We start from the raw sequence: 7811 nt of genomic DNA, 5'->3' as shown, positions 1-7811 counted from the left end.
CAATGGAATATTATTTTATTCCATTAAAGAATAATATTGCACTCCCACTTAAATCATCAAATTACAAATAACTTGGGTCCATTTTATTTTATAATATTTCCCGCGTTTAAGATTATCTTGATCCATCAATTTAATTCTTTTGTCTGCTATGTGACTAGAATTAAATTAATTCTCCAAAGTTTTTTTCTAGTTTGAAACTTTATTTATTATTCGTGGAATAAATTCCAACTGCGCAGATTTCTGAATAATAAATTCCTCTTTCAAACACCTCATTGGGGATCACCCTTTTAGGGATTTAATCATACCACACTGGGCACGCGAATTCTATGAAATAATATTCCAATACCTTCATGTTATTCAATTACTACCACCCAAGATATCATGAACTTGAGTTACGTACAAACTCTCACATATTGATAAGTCAAAGTGGCGTTTGATTGAATAAACAATATTGATATTAATATCATAGACTAGAAAATACTAAACTTTCTTGAAATATATTCTTTCAGTAGATAGCAATAAAGAATACATTTCGGATTAGATCCTTTCAGTGCTTTACCACACCGGTGTTACTAATCTCATCTTAGGTAAGAGAGAATTATCACAAACACCGCAACCGTTCCAATAGGTAGCCAAAGCCTATCTAGGTTGTGAATACGTTTTTCTTCTTACTAGATCTGGCCAAGTCCCCTACTGGAAAACTCATGAGGAGATTCATCGAATTTCCCTACTTGACCTTCTTAGTAAAAAGCCTTAGACTTGTTTATCATATTTCAATAATAAACCATTTATATTATATTATTTATTCTCATAAATAGGTAAACAAGTGGATGTGGCGTTTCTCGTATACATGCATAAGCTGACTGTACAAAGGCATGTACGCTCGAAGCATCTTTTAGTATACAAACCCCAACAGAGGATTCCTACCTGGTGATCCACGGTAAAACCATGGTTAGGGCACTTTCGGAGAAGAGCTTTGAAACGAGCAAACGCCTCGTAGAGGGGCTCGTCATGGCCTTGGATGAATTGGAAGATCTCGCTTTTGAGCTTCAAGATTGTGCCCGGCGGATAGTACTTGTCGAGGAAGGCAGCTACAATGTCCTTCCATGTGGAGACCTTTTCTCTGGGCATGCATTCAAACCACTCTTTAGCAGAATCAGTTAATGAAAAGGGGAAGAGTCTTACCCTTATGGCATCGTCATCGACACCGTTTAACTTGAGAGTGTTTGAGATCTCCACAAATTTGGAGAGATGGCGATTGGCATCCTCTGTAGCCCTACCTGCAAAAGGAGTTTGCTCGACCCTTTGAATAAGGGGCATGCGTAACTCGAAATTGTTAGCGTCAATACGAGGTCCTTCGGGAAAGGTAATCATATTCCCATGATTGAACATGTTCATCACGGGTTGTATTTCCTGATTCTTCTTCTCCAAAGCCTCGCGGGCTGCCCTTTCCGCATCTCTCTCGTCCATTAGCAACTTCACCATTTCTTGTAGCTTTTCGATGTCTGTTCGGTCACCCATTGTTCCTGATCCTTTTTCACTTCTTATTTTCCTACGAGTTCTTTCAAGTTCTAAATCGAGCGGTTCTAGGTTGTCCTTCCCAGAGCACGTTCGCATACAAAACCTGCAAAAATCTAAAACAAAAATAAATTAAAAAACTAAAAATAAAAACTGAAAGCAATTAAATTCCAAAGTAGCAAAATTATCCGTTTGAAGATATCACTCCAAAGTGAATTGTCTTCCCCGGCAACGGCGCCAAAAACTTGACGCACTTTTTATTAGCACTAAATAAACCTGCAAGTATACAGAGTATATATAGTATAGCCAAAGGTTAGTACCGGATATCGAACACGGGGAAGGCAAACACAAAGTGTCTATCCTCTACTAAGACTCAATTACTATCTGGAAAAGCAAGTAGGTTTTGGAAAACTTTTGAAAACTAGAAACAATAAAAAGCATAAAATAACTAAAAGCAAATAAAACACGGAGATAGACGATAGAGATAAGGGAATCCCAGGTATGTGCGTTCACAGTTATGGTTATACAAATTTCAACTACAATACCCTAGCACAGTTTATACTTTGAAAGGACGAGTCATAGCTTATGCTCATGCGATACAAACGTTGATTACAATATTAGGGTTATCAATCCTAACACGTAACTCCAAAAAGCTCTTAAGACCCTTGAAAAGTCCTCACTCTCGATTAACAGTGTCGTTTTAAGGGAAGCTAACTGTAGTGTCTACTAAGTGAATTTAACTAGCTAGAACTCTGTCACAGTTATGAAGCAAGTTATATTAAATCATACAAGATTGTGTTACTCAATCATGCAGCATCAGAACTACTTAGGGAAGAATCAAAGTAAAAAAAACGGATATTAAATAGAAAAGGGAATTTGAATAACCAAATTCGTTACTAGCACATCCCTAGAATCCTATGAGTTTAGTTACACATAATTGAATAAGCTAAAAACATAGATTGAAGGGAAGACAATTTGAACATAAATCTAAAGCAAATTAAACCCGTAGGTTGAATCCTTGCCGTTCTTGATGTTCTTGAAATCCTTCTCCAACTCTTTGCACAAGTGAAGTATTCTAGCTCTTGATCTCTATGAAGTATTTTGCAAGTAGAAGCTCTCTCATTTGATAAAGCTTGAGGTCTTATTTATAGGGGAAAGCCAATCCTTGTTGTAGAAGGAAAAGATCTCCAAAATATGGTAAATATGGGCGCAAATCTAGGGCTTCTCGGATTCGCCGCCTTTCTTCGGCGGGCCGCCGCCGCACCTTGGCCAGCGATCGCCGCGTTGGACTCCAGAGAGTCTGTTCCCTTGGCGGCGGACCGCCGCACGACTTTCGGCGGTCGCCGGACGAGACTTCTCTTCCAAGCGTATTTTTCTGAGGCGGACCGCTGCATTGATCTACCCGCCGGGCGCCGGCTGTCGCCGTCGCCGTCTAACTCCAGATTTCCAGACTTTGCGTTTTGGCTCCCTTTTTCGGCTCTATTATGCACGTTTCTCACAAAACACGTCAAAATACCAAAATAGACAAAATATGCAAGTAATGGACGTGTAGAGTGACTTTGACATAAAAAACGGACCAAATAATGGCCTTAAAATAGTGCAAAATCCGAGTGTATCATTATCCAATGACTTCACATAGTTAATAGAAATCACCCATGTTGTTGTAAAATATCTCACGGTATTATATCGTCGGCGAATATATCGAGAGTTACCATTATTGTAACAGCCCGGATTTCTAGGGTATAATAAATACGGCGACTGCTACCAAAACGGACTTAAAAGTAATAAGAACATAGGCTAGGGTTTCATTTAAAGAGATTTGACCAAGGCATTAAACGAACTATCAATGCAATAAGTCAACGGTTTAACCAAGAAAATCAATGAAGAATAGATACCATAAACTGTGATCAAAAGTCAAGGGTTCGACATAAATTCAACAAAACTACAATATGTCTCGATCTTCTAATTCAAAAGGAATAAGTTCAAAACAACCAAATGATACTAATAAGTTTCAAAAATTCAGCGGAAGCAACCAAGAGAAAGTGAAGCTATGTATGAAGACACAACTACACTCGAAGTTCAAAATATCCATCTTATTTTATTAATGTGCTCAACACTTGCCACCGCTCGTCGCCGTTCAACCTGCACATAAGGAAAACACATGCAGGGCTAAGTATTTTGAAATACCCAGTGAACTCGTTGCCAACACATTTTAATAGTTATGTCACCCTTACCATAGTGAACTCGAGTTTTGCATTTAGAAAATAAAATATCATCGAGTATCACAAAAATAATTTTATAGACTGGCCAGTCAAACAACACCCCAATTTCCTCATCAATTTCCACAATCACAACATTTACATAGTGCGACGAAAGTGTGGCCACACTTTTCGCCCACGAGACCGGCCGACTAGCAAGGACGGCTCCCGATCCCACCGTGTACACCAGCCTGGTAGGGTTTGCGGCCCTACTCAGACCCGAATTCGTTTATACATATCCATAACCCTATAGCCCAATGGAGGGAACTCTCAAACTAGGCATCAGGCGCACAACATCATCAAAACAATCACAGGCATGGCATAACAGTTTAAACCACCCTTATCTCTCCACTTTCATAAATTTGCAACATAAAAGAGTTTAAGAATAAAGCCCACCTTGACTGCTTAGATTTCAAGTACGTTTCTCCCTTTTGTTATCCGGCTTCGCAACCAAGGTTTCACCTTTTAATCACACATGCACATATCATGTATTAATTTCAACATCAACTCCTAAATCATGCATGTCTCAACGCTTCCCCTTTTTCCCACCGATCCGGTTTACATTTATCATTCAAAACCAAGACACGTTCATCATATAAGTTTATTCACTCAACAATCTTAGATCTAACATCAACTTATGTCACACATGAGGGTTTACTCACATGTCACGCATACACACACGCACACGCACACGCACGCACGTATACACACACACACACGCACACATATTTTCCATATACCTTTTATCCCACTTTCACTCAATCTAGATGCATGAGGGTTCAAGAATACCGATTAACCTGTTAGATGAAGAAAGATTAATATATAGGTACCTTTTCTTGTCAAAACGAACGGTAGAAACAAAGTAGAGACTTGATTCTTCAACAATTCTTGAGGCTCAAACTCTAATTTTTCTCAAAAGATGAAGAATTATTGGAGGAAAGTAGAAGAAAATTGAGAGAGAGTGGAGAAAGGGAGGAGGCGTGTGATATGTGGTGGGGGGCGAAAATTTTTGGGTTAGAGTTAGGTTTTGCTCTTATTTATAAGATTCAATAAAATCTTTAGGTAAATAAATAGAATATTTGGGAAGATTTGATTCTCTACAATTAAATAAAACAAATATTGAGGAGTAGAGAGGAAGAAATAAAAGTGGCGTGAATTAGGGTTTCAAAAATGGGGATTTTCGAAAATCATGGCTTTTTATTTAGCCAAGATTTTGTTTTGATATATTTTTCAGAGTAAAATAAAATATCACGGAGCAAAATAAAATAATAATCCTCCCACTAAAAATTGGAAGTAGGCTTGTAATTGGGTTCTTCCATAAGGGATGGATTTTAAATATTAACTAAAATAAGATATGGCAAGATCTCTTTGAGGTATGGTAAGATTTGCTAGAATATTTATATTTATGTATGGAAGGAATCAAATAAGGGGTCAATTAAACAAATAAAATAATTCCTTCTTCCCAAACTTAGGTGATTTTCGAAAATCACCTAGAATAAATATGGGTGTTGATTTTTCTCATAGAGAAATAGAGAATAATTAGGTTTTGGATTTAATTTGGATAAATATCCCAAGAAATAAATTAAATCCGGAAAAAAAAATAGGATTTCTCTCCAATAATGTGAAGGGGTTCGAAAATTTCAAAAATGTGGTTATAGTATTTATGGAAATATCTTAAAAATCTCACTCACCCTTATACAAATAATTCACCACATAATTTCACCTTTAATTCAAATATTCATATGCCACGTCATATATTCAACGAGTTTGACTTTTCAACCCAAGCCTCAACCCTAGACACAACTTGGTCATAAGAGCTCGTGTAATAAATTCATTAATCATTTAATTCACGTCTCCCACGTCATTAATAAAATTTTTACGGCTCTAAAATTAGGGTTCGAAAAAGTGGGGTGTTACAATTGTACTAGCTACTTTTCGCCCTCCCAATATCATCTTGACTATCACAGTGAATCAACACCAGGGGAACAAGCTTTGACTAACATGGAATATGTTTAGAGAAGTTTTTATGGTCATTCGACTTATTCACCAGCTTTATCTAAAGCAATGAATTCTGACTCCATGGTTGATCGGGCTATGCATGTCTGTTTCGTAGATCTCCACGAGTTAGCACCACCTCTTCAAGATATATCTTCTTGAATATGGGTCTTTGTTATCGGCTATCCAGTTCGCATCACAATACCCTTCAAGTACATGGGGTATCTCGAGAAGTATAGCCCATGATTTTGAGTATGTTTTATGTACCTCAAAACTCTTACAAGAACATTCCAATGGTCTTTGCTTGATTGCTCGTATGACAACTCAACTTGTTCACAATGAAAGCAATATCAGATAGAGTGGAATAAGTAAGACACATTATGCACCCAATGAACTGTGCATAATCTTCTTATGCAATAGGCTCGCTTTGGTTTTTGCTCCAATGATCGTTGACCTCTATAGGCGTTAGCCGACACGCTATCATAAGCATCGAACCTCCATATCACTTTCATAACCTAAAATAATTGTGTCAAGAAAATTTCATCAATGTTCTTAGAATTCTCATTCCAATGATTACATCAGTGAGATTTATGTTCTTCATGTCGAAGTTTTTTCTTTGACATGGTTTCCGTGTCAGTAATCACTCAGGTGTTATTACCCACGATTAACATGTGATGCACTATTTTTTAGCACTAAATAAACCTGCAAGTATACAGAGTATATATAGTATAGCTAGAGGTAAGTACCGGATATCGAACACGGGGAAAACAAACACAAAGTATCTATCCTCTACTAAAACTCAATTATTATCTAGAGAACCGAAAGTTTTGGAAATTTTTGAAAACTAAAAACAATAGAAAACAAATAACAACTAATTGCAGATAAATCACACAGATAAAATATAGAGATAAGGGGAATTCCAGGATGTGCGTTCACAGTTATGGTTATACAAATTCCAAACTACAATACCCTAACACAGTTATTACTTTGATAGAACGAGTCACCTAGTTTATGCTCATGCGATACAAACGTTGATTACAATATTAGGGTTGTCAATCCTAACACGTAACTCCAAAAACCTCCTAAGACCCTTTAAAAGTCCCCACTCTCAATTAATAGTGTCGTTTTAAGGTAAGCTAACTGTAGCGTCTACTAAGTGGACCTAACTCACTAGAACTCTCTCACAATTATGAAGCAAGTTATATTAAATCATACATAATTGTGTCACTCAATCATGCAGCATCGAGATTAACTTAGGGAAGAAACAAAGTAAAAACAAAACGGATATTAAAAAAAAAACTGAAATTGTATAACCAAAGTCGTTACTAACACATCCCTAGAATCCTATGAGTTTAGTTACACATGGAGAAATAAGCTAAACACATAGATTGAAGGGAAGACAATTTGAACATAAAACTAAAGCAAATAAAACCCGTAGGTTGAATCCTTGTCGTTCTTGATGTTTTTGAAATCCTTCTTCAACTCCTTGCACAATGACGTACTCTAGCTTTTAATCTTTGGGAATTATTTTGCATAAAAAAGCTCTCTTTTTTATGAAGCTTGAGGTCATATTTATAAGGGAAAGTCAATTCTCATTGTAGAAGGAAAAGATCTTTAAAATATGGTAAATCTTGGAGCAGATCTAGGGAAATTCGGATTCGCCGCCTTTCTCCGGCGGGCCGCCGCACATTCTGCGGCGGTCGCCGCGTTGCAGTCCAGAGTCTCGGTACCTTCGGCGGCGGGCCGCCGCATGACCTCCGGCAGTCGCCGGGCGAGACTCGTTTCCAAGCGTGGATTACCGAGGCAGGCCGCTACAGATCACTGACTGCCGGACGCCGGCGGTCGCCGGTCGCTGTCTGAACTCCAGATTTTCAGACTTTGCGTTTTGACTCCCTTTTTCAGCTCAAATATGCACATTTCTCACAAAACCCGTCAAAATACCAAAATGTATAAAATATGCAATTATTGGGCATGTAGAGTGACTTTGACATCAAAAACGAACCAAATAATGACCTTAAAACAATGCAAAATCAGAGCGTA

This window comes from Salvia hispanica, chromosome 6, assembly GCF_023119035.1.
Source record: "Salvia hispanica cultivar TCC Black 2014 chromosome 6, UniMelb_Shisp_WGS_1.0, whole genome shotgun sequence".
Taxonomy (NCBI): Eukaryota; Viridiplantae; Streptophyta; class Magnoliopsida; order Lamiales; family Lamiaceae; genus Salvia; species Salvia hispanica.
Note: the sequence above shows the minus strand (reverse complement) of the source record.